A 26507-nucleotide genomic window follows, 5' to 3' on the forward strand; every position below is an offset into this window, starting at 1 on the left:
TTTACAGCAACTGCACCTCTGCTGATAGCAGGGCTGATCTGACATGCATGAACTGTGAGCAGAGGTGCACCCTCATCTTCAGTGGGAAAAAGAAGAGCGGCACAACGTTACCACTCCCTGGCATGAAATACTGCCCAACTGCCTTAAAGGTGGGTGCTCAAAGGAAGGTCCTCATGTCCCTGCTGAAGAGCCCGGTCCTCAAAAGGCGCTGAGCAGCTGCGTCAGTGGGAATCGTTAGATATCAGACATTTTAAAAATCTGAAACAGGCCTCTGAGTAGGTACCCGGAAAATTACTTTTGGAACCCAAAATCTGTGCTTTCAAGGAGGGCATTTCAGCACGGCAGCCGATCTGCCGCCAACATCCCTGGGCCCACTAGCACCAGGTGAGCCTCCCCCGCTGCTTGCGGGGCGGAGGCGGGCGTCGGTCCCCGGGCGGGCCGGGGCGGAGGGCTCACGCCGGGGCCGTGGCGGGCCCACGCTGAGGCGCCGCGGGTGGGGTCCCCGCGCCCTCCGCGGGGCTGCCGGGGCGGACAGACCCCGAGAGGAGCCCACCGGCCGCCGGCCCAGACGCGGGAGAGGGGGGTCCGGCCGCAGCTGTGCGGCTGGGCCCGGCGGCGGAGGGCGGGCTGGGCGCCCGGGCAGCGATCCGCAGCGTGAATCAGCCCTCGCCAGCAGACGCAGTGCCTCCCCTGCGCCTGCCAGCTTCCTGCGAAAGGGGGGAGAATAAACCCACGGAGGGGAGATCGCCCCCCTGCCTCCCCCGGCTCGGCCCCGGCCCCGGCCCCGCTGCGGGCGGCCGCTGCCCGCCGGCCCGGAGGCCGTGTGCCCACCGGCTGCCGCCGCCCGCCCCCCGCGGCAGGGCAGGCGGGAGCCGCGCTCCCGCTCCCACTTCGCCTTGGCAGGGCACCGCCATCAGACGGAGTGGGAGGAAGAAACATTAACTCCAGCAGCTGTTTCTTGACCCCGGCTGTCAGTCTGCCCGAGAACACGGGGGTTTTTTATTTTATTTTAAATTCGGAGAGTCCTGCCGGGGGACAGGGAGGGAGTTTTCGGGGGATAAGTTGGGTGCCCCCCCGCCCCCGTCCCCGCCGCCCCTCTTCTCAGGCGGGCTCGGCGGCGCGGGAACTCCCAGCTGCCGCCCGGCGCGCGCGGGCACAGTCGCACGCACACCCTCACACACACCCTCACACACGCACACGGGCACACGCGCGCGCGCGCACACGCACACACACACACACACACACACACGCACGCACGCACGCACACACATACAGAGCCAGCGCTAAGAGCCGTAGCTAGACTACAGTAATTCCCCAGCATGGGCGGCTTGAAACTGCTCGGGCTGAATAGCATTTGCTGTTCCGTCCCCGCGGCCGCCTCCCGCCGGCCCCGCGCGGCGCTGCCTCTCCTCCTCCTGGAAGTTGTGCTGACACAGGCTGCCTGCCGCACCAAGTTTGTCAACAGCCGCGCGCCCCGCGCGCTCCTCCCGCCGGCGGGAACGGGGCTACCGCCAGCTCCCCCCGGGGGTGGGCGACGTCCCTCAGCAAGGGGTGCGCCCCCATCGGCCCCCGACAGTGTGTGTGTGGGGGGGCGTGTGTGTGGGGTGTCCTGTGGGGTGTCCTGTGTGAGGGGATTCGTGTCGTGTGTAAGGGGGTGTCCCGTGGGGTGGGGTGTCCTGTGTGAGGGTGAGTCCTGTGGGGTGGGATGTCCTGTGTGAGGGGGTGTCCTGTGGGGTGTCTTGTGGGGTGGGGAGCCCTGTGGAGTGGGGCGTCCTGTGTGAGGGGGTGTTCTGTGGGGTGGCGTGTGCTTTGGAGTGGGGCGTCCTGCGTGAGGGGGTGTCCTTTGGGGTGGGGTGTCTTGTGAGGGGGTGCTCTGTGGGGTGGGTTGTCCTGTGTGAAGGGGTGAGCTGTGTGAGGGGGTGAGCTGTGTGAGGGGGCATGCTGTGGGGCGGTGGGGACGGGTGCAGTGTCCCCTGAGGCAAGATGTGTGCCGGCCAGCAGGACAGCAGTCCGGTGGGTCGGTGGGGGAAGGCAGGCCGGTTTTGCCCATTAGTTTTTTGGGGGGGTGGGGTTTAGTGTTATTTCTTTTTTAATATGTGGGGAACGTGCGAGAGTTCCTTGGGCTTCCTGCTGTGTGACTTGGAGAGGGCAGCCCGGCAAAGTCAGGGGTGGGGTTCACGCAGAGGCATCTGCTGCTGCAGTGGCCATCCTTTGAACAAAGAGAGGTGCTGAAAATGTCCGCCCTTGCCTCTTGAAACTGAGCAGAACTGAGGAATGCTGAATATATGAACACGCAGGTACACACGTGTACGAGCAGGTATGCCCACACCGTTACTGTCAGGCAGGCCGAAGACTTCAGTCGTTGCCTTCAGCTCACATTGGACCAAGGTTGCTTGAAGTTGCTTCTGCATAATCGTAAGGGTTTGGAGGTTTCTGGGGGGTGGTTTTGTATTGGCTTCGTGCCCTCTGAGTCCTCTGAAGGCTTCATGAAAGGAAGATTAACTCTTTGCAGGGCTCAAAATGCACATTCCACATACACAGCCTTTGCAAGGCGCTAACCTCTTAAAAATAGCAGGCGTCTTTAGCAAAGTTGTAGCCTGGTGTACCTAAGGGTCATGTCTAAAGGCAGGAAGGAGAGCAGGCAAAGCCATGACACTTTAAACTACTGGCGACGGCTCTTTCCCCCCCCCCCATTCACTTTATGTTTTACAGCATCGGATTGCCAGTGAGCAGAAAGCATGCAAGCATACCTGCACCAGTGCCCTCGTCTGTACTGAGAAAGCCTAAAAGCTGGAAAGCTTTGGCCTGCAAAGTGCCGACCATCAGTGCAGCCCATGCGAAGGACGTGCTCAAAGGACATGTTTACCTTTCACCAAGTGAGCAGTCCCACTTGGTTTGGAAGGACATGGTCCTGAACGGGAGGGATTGCAGCACTCTGTGGTAACTGCGCTGCTCGCAGTGCCCCAAACATGCTGCATATTTTCAGCCTAAACTGAGCATCTGTCCACAGCGATCTTGTGGTATCTGATAAGGATGCAGCAGTGGTTCAGTCCTCCCCAGCATCCCTAATATGGGAAAAGGAACTAGGAGGAGAAGATGAATGTTGAAATGAACATGCCTGTGGGTGTTTGTGCGCCGGGGAAGAAGGTGTGAGGAGGAGTATTGTGAGGGCTGGCTGAGGGCAACCGATCCACCAGAGACTCAGCAAGCTGAGTCTCTACTTGCTGTGCTACAACCATCAGGCGATTCATCCTGATCAACTTTTTGAATAAAATAGTAGTTATATATTGTATACTAACCATAAAAAAACCTGGTACACATATGTTATAGATTGATTGAGGGATATTTATCTTAAACTAGTGAAGAATATTCTTCCTGTGCAGGACAGAGGGAATACTTGTCTCTGACTCCTCCGATCTGTGCAAAGCCTCCTTATTTTGGGGAGATCAAAGAGATAAATTTTAAGTTCTTCTAAACTTACTTATTAGAACTGGTGAATAGCTGTTTTGGGGTTTTTAAAATAAAAATTATGAATATACAGATGAAAGATAGCTAATGCATTTTGGAATGTCTGGAGCTGCCTGAACAAAAAGCAAAGATGCTCTTGCTGCTCTGTAGGAAAAATCTTACCGTCCTCTTACAAAGTTCCTGGAAAATACTGATCATGCTGACCTATTTTATTTTTTCTATTTTTTTTGGTCTTTCTAGTTAGTACAATTGTGTTCTGGGGAAGAGGAGTTGGAGTTCCTAAACAATTTGCATAGCATATGCCGTGGGACACAGGTGGGACATAAGTGACAATGCTTCAGGACAAGTTTCCAGGTACACAGCCATTTCTACCAGTCCTTATTTCGAACCATCATAAACTATACCAGCAACGGAACTGTGCCCAGTTTTTAAAAGCTTCAAAAATTGCTGACTGACTCAGGAAAATAATGAACAAGCGTATGGCTGTACACATTTGAAATATGCGCGGTTTCATATTTTTTTGACATTTTTAGCTTGTGAATTGCATTTTTCTCCAACATTAGTTGCCCAGTCTTCTAAGTGAAAGGTATTAACCTATGTGAAATCTCCCTGCACTGTACTCACTTGGACTCAATTTCTTCTAAGTTAAATGATAAATTAATTTGCAAATGTTGGTATCAGATGCCTTGGTCAGCACCGAAGAAGGACATCCAAGTACAGAAGGTACGTGGGGCTGGGCGCTGGGCGTGTTGAAGATGTATTGTTAATTGAATGTTTTCTTGGAACTTTTTAAATTGAAAGCCATTTAAAAGTCATGTGTTAATTATGGGTTGTAATTATATGATTTTTGTTCCAAAAGTTTTATTTCCAAGAAGTTTTATTTTAAGGCCTGTTTTAAAATTGCATCATGCAGATGGAACCCTGGGCTCACAGAACTGTTGAGGAATTCATTTGGCTTTGGGATCTTGATATGTACCTTCCCGTTAGAATTACACACCCACAGGAACGATGGCTAAGGGACAGTTCTGTGTGATCCCACAGACGTAGAATCATAGACTCACATAATGTCCTGAGCTGGGAGGGACCCACAAGGATCACCAAGTCCAGCTCCTGTCCCTGCACAGGGCAGCCCCAAATTCACACCGTGTCCCTGAGGGCCTTGGCCAAGTGCTTCTTGAATATAACCAGGCTGGTGCCGTGATGCCTCCCTGGGGAGCCTGTTCCAGGGCTCCACCACCCTCTGGGGGAAGAACCTTTTCCTAATGCCCAGCCTAACCCGCCCCTGGCACATCTCCCTGCCGTTCCCTCGGGTCCTGGCGTTGGGCACCAGAGAGCAGGGACCAGCCCTGCCCCCCTCCTCCCCTCGGGAGGGAGCTGCAGAGCGCCATGAGGGCTGCCCTCGGCCTCCTCTGCTCCAGCTGAACAAAGAAAGTGACTTCAGCCACTCCTCATACAGTTTCTCCTCTAAACCCATCACCAACTCTGTGCCCTCTTCTGGACACTCTTTGGTAGCATTATATCCTTAATGTCCTGTGGTGCCCAAAACTTCCCACAGCACTTCAGGTGAGGCCGCACCAGCGCGGAGCAGAGCGGGATGTATTTGATTTTATGTTACTCCAGTTTTATGTTACTCTGATGGGACAACTGGTCTGTTTAAATACCTGACCCTGTGAGCCGTTCAGGCCTCTGGCAAAGCTGGTATTTTCCATCCCTTTGACTCCTGCTGGAACCGGTGGTGGTCTTTGTGCACGTGGCGGTTGGTACCTCCACAGCGTGGACTGGGCCCTTGGCTCTCCTAAGCCTGTTGCCTCAGTGGACTGCAGTGGGTCTGCCATTAAGAAATCTGTAGAAAATATAATGCTTTAGAATTGCAGATAAATATTGACTTCTGTGTGTTTGACTTTGTGAATCTTCTTAGAGAGGCACAAATTATTCGATCAAGCTGTTTATCAAGGCTGTTTCTGCATGAGGTCTCAAGACACGTTTGTCATTGTGAAAAATTTCCTTCTGAGACTTTCAAGGGGTTCCTTCTCTAATCTGTACCTATGGAAGCATTTTTGTAACTGAAAATGAATGATCAAACAATTTCGTGGTTTCATGTGTGCTTAGATAGCATATAATGCCAGCAATTGCTAAGATGACCCATCCATTTGCCTAAATCTGCCGAGGCATATCAGAGTCTCGCTATGCAGATTTCTCTGAAGAGGGCAAATGGATACCTGTGCTCTTGACTCCACCTGCTCACCACCATTTTGTTTGCAGGGCACATAAATAAGAGGGCAAAATCTGCTCTTCATACGCAAGGCGGCATAACTTGTGCCTGCACGGGGGACACTGGACTAGCAAACGTTCAGATTTTCTTGTCATTAGTCACACAGATCCCATGACAAGTTTTGGTAAATTTAGACCAACTTGAAGTAAACAGGAAAAATAAAAGTGTGGGGGAAAAAAGGTAACCTCAGTGTGATAGTTTGTCTTCTGTTCTCTTAGTTTGTGTACTCCCAAGGCAGCCTAACGTCACTCTAACGAACTCTGTTTATAAAATAACTCAGTTTATAACAGCATTAACAGAAGCTGGTCACCAGCTCCAGCTGAGAGCAGATTCACACAAGCTTGACCAGACCACAGTAATTGTGATTTTCTTCTTCTTATCAACAGTTAGCATTTGAGGGCACACCTTTTCATTTTCCATTTATTTAGTATTTCTGTTTAAAACACTGTTTGAATATTGAAATAATCTCTGGAATTATTGGTATATTTTGATATTCAATTCAGTGTTTAGTATTCTCATGCAGTAACTTTTAAAATCACGAACACCCAGTTATATATATATATATTTCCATGTCCTGCAGGGTTTTTTTGTGCATATTTAATAATAAGGCAGGTATAGAGAATGTGTTGCACGAGAATGAAGATAAATCTGGTGCAGCAGTATTCTGCACAAGAGAAATGCGGTGGGGCAGTAGATACAGCTAAGATAAACAGGAGGAGTTTGTGCACTACAGTCACAATCCACAGTTAGCTGGTATAACGATTTAATACACAGATGAAATGAAAGTAACTGGAAGAAAATGGTTTAATCTTTTTAGAGTGCAAAACTGTATTCAGTGAAGGCTAAATCCTAAAATCCTAACTCAATTGCAGCTGAGGAAAAACATGAGGATTGACTGCATTGTAAATCATTGACTGATGTTTTTAAAAAGTCCTCAAAATAGTAGATAGTTTACTTCCCTTGCGTGTTACCCAGTGGTAACTAGGTAGTGTCCAAAACCTCTGAAATTAGCTAAAGGGCTTTTCTAAATGTAATCCGAGCTATAACCTGTTCCGTGTTTTACAGAAAAATTACTTTTAACTACCTTTATTTTAACTACTACTAGTTATTTTATTCTAACTGCAAGTGCACCAAATGCAATATTTACCACTCATGAAGAGGGCAGTATGATATCTGGGTGCATCAGTAGTAATCAAAGCCCATAAACATAAGGCATCTTTGCAGGACCCTACAACTGCTTCCACCGAAGTCGGTGACAAAGCTCCCAGAGATCTCACAGGTACAGGATCAGTTTTCTAAAAATATTATGGTAATACAAATAAACAAAAGTAATAAAAGGGGAGAGAGTAAACAATTGGAAAAACAAACTGTTCCATGGCCCACGCAGATGAATTTCATGTTTTTTCTGAAGTTTTCATGCTTTTTGTTCTTCACTGCAGTTGATAATGATCTCTATGATGTTTTGTGCAAGAGTAATTTTATATTAGTGGTGGTGCCAGTTTTAACCCAAGAATACCTTGCCTGAAGTTGGAATCTGTGACTGTTTAATAATGTCTGTCATGTTTTTACATGTTTAGCAGCAGTGCTAATGAAGGTATGATATGAGGAGGGTGTGCTAATTTTATGTTTAGCTAAAACTTGTATAATGCTTAGGTTTGAAAATGAAGGTGGTAAGAACTAGATTAATGAGGTCTGGATAAAAAAAGTTCCTAATGTATTAAATTATAATAAAAACTCAATGTATGCTTTTTTCCCTGGAGAAAATTGTGTTGTGTTGTCTAACCGTTAGAGACATTTCTTAATCTAGAAAGAAAAAATGCTGAAAAAAATTTTAACTTACAGTTATTATCTAAGTACCTTAGATTTGGTCATCAGTTCATTTATTGGTACAGAGGCTACCAATCTTCTAGTCATGAATCATAGCAGAGTATTTAAGTTACCCCTGTGGACAAATTCCTAAATCCTTCCTTCTTATGGCAGAATTTATCAAATGTTTTTGCTTACTGTGTGTTAGGCAATTACTTAAATAATGCATAAAATGCCCATTTAGCATGTGGCTTGATTCACTAATACATACAATAAGAAAACATAAACACCTGCAGTGTGGATTTAACATTTCAGTGGCTCTCTGAAATTTTAGTTGGTCAGCAAATGAACTCAGAGGAAAACTGAAATCTGTATTTATAACCCACTAATGATACAGGTTTGAGCTACAAGCAAAGACGCCAACAGTGACCGTACAATCCTGTATCTGACTGTCCATACGTAAGGTAAACGTCATTAATTATTATTGTCTGGGAGAGGCGTGCTATATTCATGATGATGCATAAAACTAACAAACATCCAGGTCAAACTGTTCGTTCTTCATGTGCTTTATCTGCTTGTATTTCTTTTAGCTCCAGAAGTTAACAGTCATATTCATCTTGATTTTTTGTACAATAAATCTGACAGAAGACAGAGAGGAGGTAAATACTGGAACTATCAAGATGTAGCTCCTGTCAAGTAAGTTTTCTGTCTACTTAAAACATTTCAATATGTGACATATATGTCAGAAAATCTTATTGTGGATCTTGGCTTAACTACTGGCGAGTTAGGGTGGCACTTTGGGAGTACTTGGTTCCTCTGATCAGTCGTTAGGGGCCAAACGTTGACACAAGTGTTGGGTGATTTCCCAGCTGTAGTGCACCTCTGCTGCTCAGATGTACGGTGTGACTGAGAACCATCAGATTGGTCTTGAGAGAGTTTCTTCCATGCTGAATAACAGGGTCATGGTTTACACGTATCTGACCAGGAGAAGGAGAACAGGTTAGTCAAAGGTCTGATGTGGATGACCTCTGCAGTGACTTTGCAGGGGGCAGAATTGCCCTTTGCAGAAGGAGGGGATTGGTGTGATGCAAGACAAACGAGGACTGTATTGCCAGGAGCGTGAGTCTCCTGCGGCAGTAGCAGCCCATGCTAATCAGCAGCAAGGTAGCGTAGCAGGAGTTCAGTTAAGGAGGAGGGCACAGGAGGGAATGTGGCTTTCCCCTGGAGCAGTCTGGAAAAGGTTGTTTTAGAGTAGCGCAAAATGACTCTTTTCATATACCTGTGCATGATAATGCAGCTCCCACAAACTTTAGCTGGAGTTAGACTAATACGCTAGGGCAAAACAGCATGCCACTTGAAAAACACTCTCAATTTTTTGCTTGTACATTTTTTGAAGGAGTGCTGTGATGCTCTCACGTTGCATATTAAATGTGTCCCAAAATTAAGTGTTTTGCCTGATGATGACAAAGATTAAATCTGTCATCTAAGAGCTCAGTTTGATAATACAAGGGTAGAAAGCTCAGCTAATGAGCAAATTTAATATTATATTTTTGTTACAAAAATGTACCAACAGTTTCCCGAGATGCTGTTTACAAAAGTCCCATGAAAGCTAACCTGTTCCCCATGGCCTTGCAAGCATTCATCATTGCCTGCCTTAACTTTAATGTACTGTTCCGTGGTCGCAAAAAGATGTATCCTGTATGTTGTGTATACCAGTAGTAAGATGTAGCAGTGATGTAAAAAGAAGTACCTCTCCAGAGTATATTAACACCCATCAGCTTAGTTTGTAGGTGCACTCCTGCTGGGATTAGCTCCTGTAGTGAAGGAGGTTTTTTATGAACAGAATTAGACTGATTGATCTGCTTGGCACTAGTAAATGTGTTGACTATATGATTATACAGCTATGGCAGACTAGCATGCTTGTATTTTTAACTGTTCTTTGTTACCACTGTAATTTGTGTGGGCTGTTCTGTGTGTCCTTCACGTTTTCTTTTTTTGGGGGTAAAATGGTTACTGTTATTCTTACGCTGTTAAGCCTAGACACTAGCATTTTTTGGTTGGGGAGAATAAATGGCAGTAACATCATCAGACTTGCACAGATCTATGCAAGTATTCTAAAAACGTACATGTAAACTGGGAAGGAATAAGCATGGAAGACTGTAGCCAGTGTTAAAGCAGCAGATTACTCAATTGTGCGGCCTGAGTCGTATTACCTCTAAAAAAATTAGCTGAGCAGGGTGCAATAACCACAAACTCATTTCTGGGAGTTGAGGAGAAGTAGTGAAACCAAAGCAGAGCTAGTGCTGCTGTTTTTTAAATCAGGGTGTGTTTGGAAAATGTTTGGGCAACCTGTTTTTGCCTGAAGAAGAGAGAGAGAAAAAGACTAAATCAGTTCCTTTAAGATTTTTCTGAAAAGGAAATAGTTAGAAATTCTGCTTCTTTTCCTAGAAGGAAAAGTCCTCTTGGTATGTTAGGAAGTTGTTTCTTGTACATCGAGGAGGACAGCAATGAGGGGGATTCCTGAGTGACCCAGCAGCCCCCACACCCAGCTGGCCCTGATTTTTCTGGTGGGTTTGTGCAAGAGTGATGACAGCACCAGAAAAGCAGTTCCTGATTTTAGACCCTGCTGCTAGAGTCTTCATGTATTTGCGGGTATTGGGAATCGTGAGGAGATAATCGGTGAGCAATTCAGAGGGGTTGGGGTTGACAGAACAGCTCCCAAAGTGACAACGGCGTTGCTCCCTCCAGCTGTGGGGTTCAGGTTACCCACCTGCTCAGGTCATACCACCACTCTTCTCTTGCTCTCATTGCAAAGCTCTGGTGCTTGAACTGCAAAGAAGCTGCTGCAATTCAGTCACAGGATGGTTCTTGCTCTAATTTACCCCACATCTTCATCTTCGTTTCTGTGGAGAAGGTTTCAAGCTAACCCCTTCCTATGACTACAAACCCCTTTATCTGTGAGAACTGCCTGCTGTGTGCCCCTCATCTCCCATCCTGGTCTTTGCCTGTATACACCTCTTTGAGCCTCTGTTCTCTGAGCTTTGTGTTCTGATGTGTCCTGTCCCTTCTGTATTTCCCCCTAATCCAGGCCTAATATGCTCAGTTCATGTGTTCTGGTAATCCTGATCTTATTTCATCAATATTCTTGTTACTAAAAGTTTTTTGTAAGTGGTATGGTAAAGATAGTAACTTCTTGTGACTGCAACATGTCAGGATATTGCTGACACAGAAAGGATGCTTTAATGATCAAAACTGTCGAATGCTACTCCGGTAAATCCCATGACAGGACTCTGTCCCCATCATGGGATTCATATGTGACATGAAGCAAGCCATTTAACTAAATTTATTATTGTCTGTGCCCTCCTCTTTTTCTAGCTTCCTGACTGGAGGCTCTGCGACCTAATTTGTAGAAGTTATCAGTGCTCATGGTTGCAAACAAAATCAGAGGGGATGTCCTTGGCATATGTAAATTCTCTGAAAAAAAGATGAAGTCCTAGGCATACCAAATTAACAGATATCTCTGGTTTTCTCCTGTGCACCGCAGTTCTCTCCTATAAAGCGGTGAACGGTCACAGGGAGTACTGCCCCATCTCACGGAGCAACTGTGAAGATTCCTCTGATGATGTGAAATGCTTTCTTTATGAGATGCCCCAAAAAGCAATTAATAATTCAGACTTTCAAACAGGGTTTAAATTCAGTACAGTAAATAAGACCTGCAACAACATATTAGAGAATGAGGAAAAGCATAAAAAATGTATAGCTGCTCATTAAAAGAACATAATCTATTCTGTGCCCTGAAAAGGTGGGCAAGTACTATATGATTCAGTTGTTAATTACTATACAGGAATGCTGATGTGTGAGGTGGACAAATTAAAGCTTAATTTTGTATTTCGTGCCTTTTTAGTACTTGACTTTGCAAATGTAATAATATTCTTTTAACATACTATTTCATGTGCAATATGTATAAATGCTGATAGTTTTGCTAATACAAATATTGCTCTTCAGAGGGCCACTTTACTAGTGGAAGGGTCACTTGAAGTCCTGGATAAATACCCATTTTATAAAACCAAAGAAATAATGAACATAAAAGTACACTGAGAAATAAGCCTGTGTATTTGTTTTAATCCCTCAGCAGTCTTCCTAAAATACTAAAGGGCACTTCTCCTTAATGAGGCCCATACAGCCAAAATTGCACCAAAGATTCCAGAGAAAAGTTCAGCCAAAATAAAACCAAAAAGAATTTTCGGCTTGTTTCCAAAACAGTGTAATTCAGGATCTCACTTTATATATTTTACCAAAATCCCCTTTAAAAACATACCTGGAAGTGTGAAAGGATGCAAAATTTTGAGGGAAGGTTTCTTTTTAGGGGGGAGAAGCTAAAAAGGCTAGAGGGGAGAAATTGCTTAAAAACATGTTTCTTTCCAAAAAGCAAATTCTTACCTTATCTGGAAACCATCTATTGCAACCTTTTAATGCAAGATCAGCACAAATACAAAGCCAGAGATAATGCAAAGGTTATGAGGCTGGTTTTGCTTCATATGGCAGTTTTTGGAAAGACAGATGCAGTGATTTTGTATTTGCTTGAAAACTGTGGCTTTTACGACAAATTATGTTTTAATTGCTTAATAAACAACTGTACAGTAGCACTGAGCTCTGTGTAAAAAGTCTTAAGATGTCCGAATATACTGGTAGTTGTTCAGGCGTATAGTACGTACCCACTGCTCTGAGTGCTGACATACACACTGTCCACAACCATTTCAGGTAACCAGAACAACTTGTAGGCTTGTAGGATAATTCATGCTGGAAGGGACCTCAGGAGGTCTCTAGTCCTACCTTCTGCCCAAAGCAGGGCGAGTTATGAGATCAGACCAGGTTGCTCAGGGCTTTTCTCAGTTGGGTCTTGAAAATCTCCAAGGCTGGAGACCAGAGACTGGAGAACCTCTCCAGACAACCTGACTGTCCTCGTGATGCAAAGTTTTTCCCGTTATCTAAGCCAGAACTTCTCTCGTACCAGCCTACGCCTACTGTATTTTTAAAAACCATGTTTTAATTGGATTGCAAATGTTATATCTGACTCCTCATTGACAGCATTTTAAGTAAATATGAAATTTAATCTGTAGCTGAAACTGACTGATATTAAAAGTGATTTTAGTATGGAGTGGTTACTTTGTATGATCAGAGCACTCAGATTCCAAACAAAATTGTAACACTAAAACAGAAAAATCACTGGATGATAAAATATGTTTGTTAGCATCGTAAATGTAAATGATCAACAATGCAGGTGTTCCCCAATGAGAGTAAAACTCAGCAAAATGCATCTAAATAAAAAACTAAACAAGCTCAGATTTGTACAAACTTGTCCTGCACATACTTTCCAGAAACATAATATACAGCTGTGATCAAAAGGATCATCTGCAGTTTCCATATGATACCATCACTTTATGACTGGCATTTAGTGTTATAGCTCATGGATATAAAGTTTGAAGAATATTAATGATATTCCATCTAATGGCCCTGTGTTCTTTATATCCTCTGTCTCAGCATGTCTACTTGGTGAGAGACTTTCTTCTTTCTAACAAGCTTCTCCCAGTACCGTCCAAAAGGTTTGTGACGTTATTAGTTCACTGCGGCAGAAGACATACCTGGCACTGAAGTGCTGAGTAAATAAATCAAAAATAGAGCATGGAATGACTGGGAAGGAGGCATTCCCTCATACTACTGAACTTCCCTTACTCACCCATCCCATTAGGCAGCAGGTCAGGGCTAGAGTAAAGCACATGTAGGACACGTAGGACAGTAAAGCTCTGTTTGTGGAGTATGGGCTTTTTCCAATGTGCATTTCTCTGAGTAAAATCTGTCTGAGTCAGAACATGCCACTGTTTCAGGCTATTTCATTATAAAGCTGCAGGGCAAATGTTGTCTAAAACACATAGTATGACTTGACCACCTGTAGGCAGCTGCTATCAATGCTATAGGCTTGTCTTAAAAAGACGACATACAAACAGTGCAGCACAAAGGGATCTGTGCTTACAAGATGGATACACGCTTCAGAGGTAAGACCAAGCGCCAATAGAGTCACGAAGTTTATGTTAAGCATTGCACTGTAACCACATGCCCTGGAATGAATTATTGAGCTTCTTAAATGGTCATGCTAATGTTTTTACTTATGAGTTCCTACCTGTAGAGGTATGGTCTCATAATTACTGTAATTACAGGGCTTATGAGTCTCATCACTCAAATCACCTTGCTCCCTCAAGACATTCTCAAAATTGCTGTCTGATTCCCACACACTAAAAAGGTAATTTTGGAGTAAAGTTTCCATGCTGAAAAAACAACCCAAACAGTTAGAGGAAAGAAACAGGCAGCAATGCCATTCAACCCCCTAGACTCTCACAGACTTCCTTTCTGATCCTTTGCCATGCCGTCCCCACCATCCACAGCTGATGCATTGAACCCCCCTACCTTGAGCAGGCACACCACATCACCTACAGTTAGGTGCTCATGATAACCACAGTTAGAGTAGATCTCATACATTACATAGCGAAATCTACTGTGCATATCCGTAGCTGGTGTTTGACTTAATGTTAGACAAGAGATGGTGATGAACAAATATTGATTTCTAATGCCACTCTTGATATTTCTGATAGCACCAGCTACAATACTGAGAGCTGCAGCAAGGGTTGCACTGGCAAGTGTGCTCAGGATTAAGGTTGTTTAATATTTCTTCATTTTGATTTTTTCCTTTAAAATTGTAGAACCGTCGAATCACAGAATGCACAGAATGGTTTGGGTTGGAAGAGACCTTTAGAGATCATCTAGTCCAGCCTGCCTGCAGTGAGCAGGGACATCTTCAACTAGATCAGGTTGCTCACAGCCCCATCCAGCCTGGCCTTGAATGTTTCTAGGGATGGGGCATCGACCACCTCTCTGGGCAACCTGGGCCAGGGTTTCACCGTCCTCACTGTAAAAAATTTCTTCCTAATAGCTAGTCTGAGCCTACCATCTTTTACTTTAAATCCATTACCCCTTGTCCTATCACTACAGGCCCTGCTAAAAAGTCTGTCCCCATCTGTCTTCCAAGCTCTCTTTAAGTACTGGAAGGCAGCAATAAGGCCTCCCCACAGCCTTCCCTTCTCCAGGCTGAACAACCCCCACTCTCAGCCTGTCCTCGAGGAGAGGTGCTCCATCCTTCAGATCATCTTTGTGTCCCTCCTCTGGATCCACTCCAACAGGTCCATGCCCCTCCTGTGCTGGGGACACCACTGGGGCTGGATGCAGCACTGCAGGGGGGTCGCACCAGAGCGGAGCAGAGGGGCAGAATCCCCTCCCTCGCCCTGCTGCCCACGCTGCTGGGGATGCAGCCCAGGATACCATTGGCCTTCTGGGCTGCAAGCACACATTGTTGGCTCCTGTCCAGCTTTTCATCCACCAGTACCCCCAAGTCCTTCTCTGCAGGGCTGCTCTCAATCCCTTCATCCCCCAGCATCTATTTGTACTGGGGGATGCCCTGACTGATGTGCAGGACCTTGCACATGGCCTTGTTGAACCTCATAAGGTTCTTACAGGCCCACCTCTCCAGGTTGTCTAGGTCTCCCTGAATGACATCCCATCCTTCCGGCATATCAGTGCACCCCTCAGCTTGGTGTCACCTGCAAACTTGCTGAGGGTGCACTCAATCCCACTGACCATGTCACTGATGAAGATACTCAATAGTATTGGTCCCAGTATGGACCACTGAGGGACCCCACTTGTTACCGGTTCCCACTTGGATGCTGAGGCACTGACTGTAACTCTTCAGACTCAGCCATCCAGGCAGTTGCCGATCCACCTAATGGTCCATACTTCAAGCCCATACCTCTCCAACTTAGCGACAAAGCCTGAGTCTAGTTAAGCATCACGTAGAGGTAAGTAGTCCCCCTGGCTATCAAGAGAAGTTATCTGGAATGCAAAAGAAATCTTCTGTCCTACAGGGAACAGCTGTATGTTTAATTCTGAAAGTTCAGAATTGCCTTATGGCTAAACACGTGTGTGTGAAATCTGAAATTTGTAGGGATGGTGGCTGTTTAGCCCCAAAATACATAAAAAAACCCCCAGGAGAAAATGTAAAAAAGGAACATTTAGAAATGTATCCTCTTTCCCAGTTCCAAAGAATTATAAAAAAGTATTGTCTTTTGAAAGAATACTGAGTAAATTTTATTTTAATTAAATTAAATTTATTTTTTAATTTTAATTTTAAATTTTAAATTTAAATTTAAATAAATTAAGTAAATTAAATTATTAAAGATATCTTAATTCTGCTTTAAGGGCCTAATTACTGCCTCACTGAAACCAATGCAGAGGGGCATCCAATGAGGAGAGTAAGATCTAAATAGAAATCCGAACTAGAGGGCTGCCACCAGCGCATTCGTGATACTGTGTAATCCAAACAAGCAGATAAATTAGAGAAAGTTCAGTAAATGAAATGTAGGGTAATATAACTCCCACTCTCCTAGTGTTCTATCTCATTTATGTCTGACATGTTACATCATGCACAGTACAGTTATAGTTAAATCTGATTTGCGGCAACCTGAGCTTTATAAATGTCATCCCTTTCGCCTCTTCTGGATCAAGTTGTAGATACTCCATTTCACGAAGTACTAAATGTTGTCTGAAAAAGAACATAAGTTACTGAAGTAGCATTGGCTTCTTTGGAGCAGCCAGGGGACTTGAGGGCAATGTGGGTTAGTTCAGACCTCTCATCTCTCATAAATACAAATATGGTAAATCTTTAGGTAATTTTTGATTACATAAGTCTTAAAAAGTCTCACAGTTGTCTCCAGTAGGCCTTCATCCAATGATATAACCAATAATAATAATAAATTGTTGATTTTGCATTCACTGGGACTGTGAAGATGGTTACAGATTGTGCCCTTAAAATATTATTTTACAACTTCCTATTTCCAATCACATTGCAACATCTTACATCTTGTTTCAGATACCAATATGAAAAAAAATATCATGAAGGAGATGAACATTGCTTGCTAGGAAAACCCTCCTCTAAGCTCAGCGAAGCGTTTTGCTTTTTCCTTATTTAATATTATGTCTCAAAATCCTTCAGTTCCAGTGGTCTGATTATCTCATCATCCTGCCTTCGATTCCCTTTTACTCTAAACAGTAATGTACATTTTCATAATAATTATACTTTGATTTTCTATACACCCATGTTTTCACTCGAGTGTGTGAAGGGGCCTTAAGTACTATTGAGTTAATCTTCAAAACACCTATTACATTATCATCCTCATGATGATACAGTTAGATGACAATAACAGCAAGAAGCAAGTAACCTGCTAAAGGTAATAGAGATGGAAGCAGATGTGAGGAGAAGATGGGTGACACCACCCTCACCACTAGCTCCCAGTGACCCACCAGTTGATAAAACGGGACAGAGCAGCTGTTTCTCAGCTTGTGGATGTGTATGAAAAGCTGCCATCTCCCAGGGTGCTAACCACTGCTTTTAGCCGCTTCTGCATCTAAACATTTTCCTAAAAAAGGGAAGACAGACAGACAACATTCATAAGTGCTATTGAAAACATACATGAAAGTGTTTTTTACATAAACAAAATACACCCATCCATAAAGCCATGTTGTTTGTGAGCAGGTAAGGGGAGAGGAAAAGTTATAAAGTGTTGGGGTAAAGGGGATTAAACAGGCAATGACCCAGGTTTGTGTAAGCCTTCTGGATGGCCGGCAGAAGAAAGGGCTGGGAAAACAGCGCTTCAGCTCACCTCTGCTGGTGGGTCTCGTTTGAGTTACATACAGAATCACTGCCTCTCTGGCCTCTAAATTGCAAATCACATACAGTATGTATCCTTCACACATCAGGGATCCCCAGTGTAAATTTACATCTTATTTTGGCTTTGATTCTTGAAATCAGCTGTTTTTGTGAAAATTCCTAGGAAAATAGATCTGCCTCTTAAACAAGATTTAGTTTGAATCATATCCAGTTAACTCTGCATTACTTGTGGACAATATGTGCCAGATGTGGCCCATTTTGGTACAGAGCTACATGTAAGCTAAACGCTTATAAGCTGTATTTCAGCTATATATCAGCTAACCCCCATAAATCCGTGTCAGCTCTGTGCTCTATACCTTCCTTGCATGAAATATTCCAGCGCAGTGTAACTGTGTTACAAGTAAATATAACTTCAGTGAACAAAGTGGCGTTACAGCCTTTCACGCCAGGGTAAATTTGGTCAACTGGGCCAGTGCATTTGAGAACTGAAGACAAGTAAGAAATTACAAGGTGAGTATTAGGGTGTGTGTGTGGGAAGTACTGTAAGGTAACTTATTTTAAAACCTTACTGACAGTGGTTTGGGGGACCAGACCCCTACAAATGCTTTTTTTGCACTCATTTCTTTGGTGGCAATCATCAGCAGTTTCAGGGTCAGGAAGGTGTTCCAGTGTCATTCAAAGGGTCATCTCACTTGATACACCCAATGATTTTATGTAGCCACGCTGCAAGTTAACCTCTGTCTGAATAAATGCACAATTTTTCTGGGGGGAAAAAATTACAAGCTGGATTTGATAATATCTCAGTAATTTAACAGCTGGTTTGAATTTTGAAGGTTTGGCAAATTTCTGGAGTATAATTCAAAGGAATGAAAAAAAGTCTTTGGTCTTGTCCAAATAAGGATAAAGAAAAGCATGAGTGTCAATATTAACTTATGTTAGTTAACAGAGAATTTTGTGAAGTCTAATGTACAGACGATATTTTAGCATGTGCCAACCTGTCCATTTTAAATGGCAGGTCCTTCCTGCAGTGTAAAGAAATATCTTCTCACTAATAGTTCGTCAATTGAATGGTTAATTGCTCGCTGCTCACTTCATCTTTTTCTCAGGATGGCTTCTGATTTTTTCCAGTCTTCTCAGGTGACACTCATGTACATTTTTCAGGCAACAAGAATTTTGTCAGTCCAAACTTATGAAAAAACAAACCCAGCAGACTGTCTTCTGAACTCTCCATTAATTGATGCGATGTTCTTCCACTGGGCTTCTAGAAATCCTGATGAAAACCCCATCACTGGCTGAAATGACATTTTTGTCTTGCATTCTGAAGCATTCAGTACATTTATAATTTTGGTAGTAAGTTTGGAAAACAGGCCTCATGACAATAAAAGATATGTTAAGAATCAACCTTATTCTCTCTTTGTAATACTTGGTGTATGATAAAAGAAATGTAATTTTTGAAAGGACTGTAGCATTGTTATCATGGTGAGGCTATTCACTGGCTAGATTTCTCACCAACGGGAGAAAGATGTATATTAAAATAGTTAAGTTGGAGGCCACAATCTTATGCTAACGAAGACAATAAAGTATGGGGCATTTCTTCAGTGCTTTACATCAAACTGGATAAATTCTGGTTTTTCCATTTCTGTGACAGGCATTTCCAAATATGAATAGGCTGCTATGCTGTTCGGGAGGCTGAACAAGTGAACAGTCCAGCTGTTCAGAAAACAAGAGAGAACAACAGACAATGTATGTGAGAAGCAATAGCAAGTGAGGGATACAGGAGGTAGATTCAGCAGCTACGAAAGGGTATTGGGAACAGAAAGTAAAAGCCTAAGAGACAGCCTGGTTGGTGAGACCAAGGGCCCATGGAGCTGCCTAGTCCGCCTCTGGCAACAGCAGCAGGAGAGGCTGCTTCAGGAACACAAGCGAGCCTGGCCCCTTCTTTGGTCCGCTCCTTGGAAGCCACAGCTGTTGTATTAGGGACGCTGGAGAGTGGCAAAACGGTAAAAAGCCTTAACTTTAGGGAGGAAAGGCCTGAAGGAGAACTGTCATTGAGTCTATCCACAGGGGATCTGGCTGAGTACCACACGCAGGGCTGCTCGTGCAAGGGCTGTGCAAGTGCAGACCCCTCCTGTTGCTTGCTGTACACAACCGTACGGGGTTTGGAAATCCCATGGTGTGGACGCATTCAGCCTTGGCATGGAAAGAGGCCAATATGCGTGACCCTCTGCTTGAGCCAGTGCAACACACGCGAGAAGAGGTGTCATGAAAGACAGACAAGGGGCTCACCAGAGAGCAAACAATTCTCATTCAGTCTGGTTGCAGCTTTTAAAATTGTTTTCTCTGTTGCACATTAACAAGTTCTATGTTTTAGGTTACTTTGTTTCTGCACTGATGTAGCTTACATTTTAAAAAGTGGCTTTGAACTGGTAACAAAAAGATCATCAGCAGGCCATGCACCTGCACTTGTGAGATGCTTAATAACAATTTTTCCAAGTAAACTTGTAAATTTCTTACAGAAGTGTCTCCAGTCTGCCTTTCAGCAACTTGCACGGGTGCTAACAGGCATACTTTCTGACAGCGCAAATCAGTTTAATTTCAGTGTTGTAGATTCATGTTCATAGCCCAACGGATGTTTTTTTAGGGTACAGAAGTCCAGAGTCACACCCATAGCTTTTACCTAGCTGACAGCAGAAGGTATTTTCACTGCAGCAGTGTGTCTTCAGTCAGCCAAATGCACACGCCAGTTCTACTCTTCCACTGCTAGGTATGTAAATGATTTTCCTCTTGGGACCTATGCAGTTAGAGAAGGATTTCATGATCTTTAATAAGAGAAGTTAGTTGTTACTGAAATAACAGGGAGCAGTAATACTCCATGGGTAACAACACTACTGGGAAGGACCTCATTTCTTCTGTGAGCTTAAGCACTAGGCTTCATTACTCTGGTGTCACAGGCCTCGCCGTATTTCCCGCATTGCTGTTCAAAACACTGTCCTTATCATCTGTCAAGCCTTTACTGAGCTAGAGTGCATTGCTCTTCTGGGTGGCATAACTCTCTAAGGACGAACTGGGGGCATTTGTAGCCCATTAGTACCTCCAGAGCTATTTGGGACCTCAATCAGCTGCAGAAGCATTAGTCCCTAAAAGCCATTTATTTCTCTCTTCAGGACCATAAGGGGAAAAACAGGGTTTTGCAAAGCAAAATGAAACCCAAATAATAATCTCATTCCTGAGAAGACGCCTGTGATGATCTCCAGGAATCCTGAAGCGATACAGATCATATACATCCTGAGAGTGCAGGATGTTGCGTGCATACAATGCTGGGACACGAATAACACACGTTAAGTCAAACTTACTGGGATACAGCATGCACTGAACTACACATAAATACTTTTTAACAGGCATACCTCCTGTGTGTTGCTGGCTGTGTGTTAAATGCTCAGAGGGGATTCCAAGGCAGGAAGAGGGTTTGGTATGGATTGGAATAGCCTTGAAGGGATTATTTCAGCCATCGTAAATTAAAGCGACCAGCTCTAAGGCAACATTTGTCTCTGAGACAGCCTGAAATGAGAAAAGGCGGCTTCACGCCTGCTTGGCTTTCTCTCACTTAGCTGCAGCGTCAGTACAGGTAACGCTAACGTCCTGATTCATTGCACAATTTGTGTCGCAGGCAGGGTTCCGAGTATGCTTCGGCTTGCACTGCAACAAGACTTGTAAGAACAAAGTGCAAAAGAATTACTGCTCTACACCTCTCTGGATGAGGGTGCGCACCTGCCGTCAGGAGTCTGCCATGACGGACAAGATCACCTCTTGGTGCCCTTTCCTACGTGACAACTCTTTAGTAGCTGCATGTTGGTCAGATCAGTCAGAAAGAGGTGCCCAGAGTATCTTAGCAAATATGAGTGGGTGTTAGACTTGTGTTACGACTTCCACCAGATTAAACAAATGCTGAGTTTTAATTAATGTTTTATGCATTTTGGTGTAATTTGAGCTCTTGTCACTATTAATTTGTTCAAAAGTATCTGCCATGTAATGATAGGAATTCATCCGCTCTTTTTGACCAATGATCAGTAAGGTTATGTGATGCCTGCTACTACTTGTATTCTTGCTTGGCTTCTAAATGGACAATTTCTTCATGTATTTTTCTCTGCAAATACGATAGCACAAGCTGCTTCTTTCCCCCCTTGCCAGTTTTGGAGAGTTTCTGTTGTTGAGTTACTTTACAAAAAACGTACAATCTGAAATTATTCATTCATGAATAAATTCCCTCTCATTCTTCAATTCAGTCACTCTCCTTAAACAACAGAGTTCTTAACTTTTACAGTAAAACTGCAAGTTAAGCTCTGAGTCTTTCCTGCACACAAGGCAGATGAGAATTAATCTGCTCTTGCCAGCCATTTCTTATCCAGGCAGCTTCCCTCTTGCCCTTTCCATCTCTCATCTGAGGAAAATATTCTCAAAACACAGCTTTCCATGTTACATTATATTGTTCTGGGTTCATAATATTTTGTAGGAATCAAGAATAAAATCCTGTTTTCCTAGCATCAATATATGTCCGTCTTGACTCACTTCAGTGTTAATTACGAGCTGCTAATTTTATCTGTGGGCCTGCAGACCTATACCAGATGAATAATTGGAATAATTTACTCTGGAGCTTAGCATGAGGCTTTATTTACCTGATATGTCTAAAATGAATCCTAGTTCTGATCTAGATAGCATCCTGAACAAAAATATCTCACACATTGTACTTTGAACTGTTTTATGATTTGCTGATTTTAGCAAACTGGACAGTGGTAGCATAGGTTTGCCGGTTTAATAAAACAAGGGATACAGATGGTAACTTGCTTATTTATTACAATTCTATATATTTACTATAGGTTCTAACAGTATTCTTTTATTGTACTTTCGGATAATCCTGTGTTACGATGACCTTTGCTCCACTGTCTGCAGATATTTTAATGCTGTTTTGACCATGGACTTGTAAGCCGATTAAAAAATTTATCTTTCTATATCAATTAGTCCTCCTCATTATTCTCAACATCCCCCAAATCCAATTTCCATGCTTAGGAGTAACACTTTTGAGGCCTTCAAGTGCTATTATCTTTTATATTAATGACCTGAGTATTTCATATGTAGCCTGTCTCAAGTTGATTTCAATATGTGTTAGTGTAATAGGGAAAAAAAATAAATACAACAAGAATGGAACATGAACAACAGTAACAGAAAGGAAATACAAAACAAATTTAAAAAATCTGAAGCCTAAAAGAATTATTAAACTTTTAGATAAAATAAAGCAAGTAGAAAGAAGTAGGAAAAATTGCCAAAAACAGGAGGTGGCAACAACTGCTGCATTATGCTAGTACTTTTTTCAGTGCTGGTTGGTAGCTGCTGGAGTGGAATAAAAATACTCATTAAAAATGTATGCTGTTTATATACCTGTCCGTTTGTTTCCTTTTGAACTTTCTCTCAGAACAATCATGGGGCCCAAGAGCAAGTACGTTGACCGCACAGACCACGCATCTACAACATCCAGCTCCATTTGCCAGCCTAACAGTCACCACAAATGACAAGTCACAACTTCTACAAGGTACTTAGTTCCTCTTTTTCTGCCAGCAAAAGGAAAATACTACTACTTGTCTACTATATAAGAGCACTGTAATATTACAGTGATCATGGGAAAATAAGGTTTGTCTCTCTGTCAACCATTTTAAAATAGTGACTCTCCATCTACCAAGTTCTATCACGGGAATTTAACCTATTAAGTGTCCTAAACAAACAAAGCAGGAGAATGCAGAATTACCTTACTTGCAATTCTTGTTATGCGTTATTGGTGCAGCATCTCCATAAGCAGCGTTAATTTAGTGACAGAAAATGAAGAGATCTAAATTAAGTAGTTGGCCATGGTGAACGTTTGTTAATATCAGTTTTAACTGGAACCACGTCCAGCATTTCATTTTTGCAGATGTTGCCTGGGTATGCAATCCTTCTTAGAGCATAGACTGGGCATGTTTGCTCCTGTGACCATATGAGTAGAGCGAAAAAAGAAACAGTTTGTTATAGCACAGACGATATGTTGGGTTTGAAGGTACTGTCCGATAGCCTCAGGAGACATTTTCACGAGCATTTTGCTTTGGCTGTACCATTATTTTTTATTTGGCTCACCTGGAAATATTCCTTTATTATAAAACTTCGCCACCCAGGCATTGCAGGGACTGGCAATAATAATTATCTCTTGTTGTTTAGCAACATTGCTCAGCATCGGAAATTAAGAGTAATCAAAAACCAAAATGGAAGAAATAGCAGTAGAATTGCTGTGAATTGCTCAGGATCTGACCATATTAAGGCAGATTTGTGAAACTGAATGTATATTGTGTTAATTCTACCAGTCTGAAAGCTGTAATGTTACCTTTTTTCTTTGGAGAGTAGAGTGTTGACTGACTGACCAGTGGGTTTTGAGTGAAGCTGTGTTTCTTGGGACCATACAACAGGGTGAAGAGATGAAAAAGAGCTTCTAGAGATCATTCAGTTCACTGCCTGGCTGATGAAGGATTATTCTCCACAATCTTTATTCAGCTTAGATCCGAAAGTTCCAACCAACAAAGTTCCTACAACAACAGTATTTTAGTCTCAAAAATTATCAATATGTGATTATATATATTAGTATGTGTATATTAATATGCTTAGAATAAACTGAACTGGTCTGATGAGCTATTAGCAGGAACAGGACTGTTAAAGCTTTAGTATGACAGAGAGGAGATGGAAACGCCGAGGCACTTGTCCAGAGTACAGGTGAGAGAAGGAAGAGAAAGGAGAGAACCCCCCGTGTTGGGACTTGTCAAGTAATTTTAGGATGAGAGCAAACGCATTTCCCATGAAAAAGAGGTACTTGCTGCAACCTGCTGAAATGCCCTGGCAGCAACACTGGAGATGACCAAGCTGACATCAGGTGCTCTAAGAATATACTGTGAGCCCGATCTGCTCCGAAGGCAGACAAAATGGGAAACGGACATAGAAAGCTGAAAATATTGGCCTAAATTTGTCAGCAGCGGAGCAAGGATTAGAATCCACCTCGAGTAGGTACAGTGCCCTGTCTACACAGAGATATATAGTGTTGCTGTTAGCAATAATGCATGGATACTAACAGCTGTTCAAAGTTAAGCATTGTAGACCTTAGCTTCTGTAACACAGAGAATTAGCTATGCTTGTTATGAGGAAGCCAACAAGTCCTGGAAGGGGATATTCAGGTCAACTGTTTACTATTTTTAACAATATGTAATTACTTAACATTGTATATATCAATCTTAAGGTCCATAGAAGATATCACCTGTTTGTGATGCTCCAACAGTATGGGTAAAGCCTGTACTCTTTGAAAGCGACCACTAGCTACTAGTTCCTAGTTACTGGATGTCCTTGATTTTTACAGGGGTGGTGTACTCAGTTTCACATAAAATAAATGGATCTGACTATATGGAAACGATGGCTTAGTTTTCTGGAAACTGCCAGCCATGGCGGCTCCTTTGCTAACTTCAGGGCAAAATCAGGGCCCTAACAGCCACTTTCTAAATGAGCTATGTCTTAAACCTGATGATTCTTCCCTAAGAAAATCCAGAGAGACAGTAACAAAGCTAAAATTAGAAATCAGGAGCTGTAGTTTCCAAGGCAAGGCACATTACATGACATTTTTTCAATACCACAGGCATTTTCTCTTACAAAAATGGCTTACAGAATATATTCCACCACGTAAAAATCTTCCTTGGGGCTGGATGACAATGTAGTATTTACTTACCAAATTTCAAACCCCCCAACCATTTAAAAGAAACAGTCAACCAGATAAGTAACTAATTCTGATTATTAAATAATGACTATAGCATCACAACTTGTAGTTATAATGGCATTACCCAAGCTGTGCAACTTCAGAAATAACATATGCCTTCAAAATAGTAATCTATGGAGGTACCATAATCTGTCTGAAGCACATATCACAACTAATATTCTCCAGAATACCTTCATGAAACAAAAGCTTCACTTATATATACCTAACGTTGAGAATCTACAGACTTAGACGTAACATTTGGTTGTTCACAGAGAGTAGTGAAAATTATCTTTAAATATGAACCACGGTACGTTTTGGAAGAGCTAGGCTGCTAACAGCCAAAATCTAGAAAATTGAATTTTGAGAATAAAAAGAAATGGTATACCTCTGGATTATTCCAGCAAAGAGCTTTGGCCCCTGTGAGCTCTCCACACCGAGCACGTTACACACAAATTAGGGAACATCACATTACAACCAGCTGGTGCAAAGCACCATTTGCATATGGAGGCTCTCCACTGACCAGCGTAGTCTCCCAGGCTGACAGGACAGCTCACTTACTCTTAATACAACAATCATAAAACTCCTTAAAACAGCAGTTTACAGCTAAATAGGTAAAGTCAACATTTTACGTTCCACTTAAGTCTATCCAAACATAGTGCATTCTCCACATAATACAGGTTCCATAGCTTAGTCATGCCAGACAAGACCTTACTACTGAAAAACGTATGGTTTAATAGACTCATAAATTTAAAAATAATTATTCTAGCATTTGTGTAACACAAGAGCAACCGTGCGCCTCCCAAATTCCCAGATTTGAGAGCAATAATAAAGGCAGCACAGCAGGGTAACAAAATGGACATGGAACCCCACACTGGGTATCTCCTGGAAGTAGTTCAGATTATGGTTTTGGCAAGGCCCTGCATTTCTTACTTTCGTCCAGATAATTGCATAACCATTTTGGGTTTGCTCTTCTACTTACCCTCCCACTTTAGGTTCCAAGAGAATGCTCATGTGAGCTGGCTGTTCTAATGTCACGTTCCCCCCTCCTCATCTTCGCCAGGGAAAAGTAATAACATTATATATTTATATTGTAGGGGGAGAAGGGCGATTAAGTCTGCAAAACCAATTAGAAACATTCGAATAAAACTGGCATTGTCGACCCTCTGGGCGCAGGCCGGCCCGAGGCGAGTTTATCCGGGGGGGTAACACTTGTCAGGGGCGGGAGAACGGCTTTTCCAGACCCTTGCCGAAAACGCCCACCTCCGACCGGCTCCCAGAGCGATCGCGAACCGGCGGAGGACGGCCGGGACGGCGGACACCTCCACCCCCGGCCCGCCGCGCAGCCCTGTCAGCCCGCCTTCCCGCCCGCCCCGCGCATG

The 26507-nt window shown here is 43.3% G+C and overlaps 2 long non-coding RNA genes across 17 annotated transcripts; one reads left to right on the plus strand and one right to left on the minus strand.

The window, feature by feature from the left end:
• Positions 1-1184: 1184 nt before the first annotated feature.
• On the plus strand, positions 1185-22324 carry LOC135310526 (uncharacterized). 12 transcript variants are annotated; one of them, XR_010370611.1, is made up of 8 exons: positions 1185-1577; positions 2202-2415; positions 3709-3822; positions 6965-7019; positions 7944-8010; positions 8137-8242; positions 19960-20082; positions 20483-20728. It is a non-coding gene; the product is annotated as an uncharacterized LOC135310526 (long non-coding RNA). The 12 variants fall into 12 exon arrangements; XR_010370614.1 differs by lacking the exons at positions 19960-20082; positions 20483-20728 and adding an exon at positions 20986-22324; XR_010370616.1 differs by lacking the exons at positions 19960-20082; positions 20483-20728 and adding an exon at positions 18967-19950.
• On the minus strand, positions 3822-26507 carry LOC135310527 (uncharacterized). Of its 5 annotated transcripts, XR_010370622.1 has the most exons (7): positions 26108-26507; positions 23722-23920; positions 23116-23330; positions 20723-20876; positions 19996-20109; positions 16952-17067; positions 3822-5311 (listed from the first exon to the last, which is right to left on the minus strand). It is a non-coding gene; the product is annotated as an uncharacterized LOC135310527 (long non-coding RNA). The 5 variants fall into 5 exon arrangements; XR_010370621.1 differs by lacking the exons at positions 3822-5311; positions 20723-20876 and adding an exon at positions 8237-8523; XR_010370623.1 differs by lacking the exons at positions 3822-5311; positions 20723-20876; positions 23116-23330 and adding an exon at positions 8237-8523 and having other exon boundaries at positions 26108-26505.

This window comes from Phalacrocorax carbo, chromosome Z, assembly GCF_963921805.1.
Source record: "Phalacrocorax carbo chromosome Z, bPhaCar2.1, whole genome shotgun sequence".
Taxonomy (NCBI): Eukaryota; Metazoa; Chordata; class Aves; order Suliformes; family Phalacrocoracidae; genus Phalacrocorax; species Phalacrocorax carbo.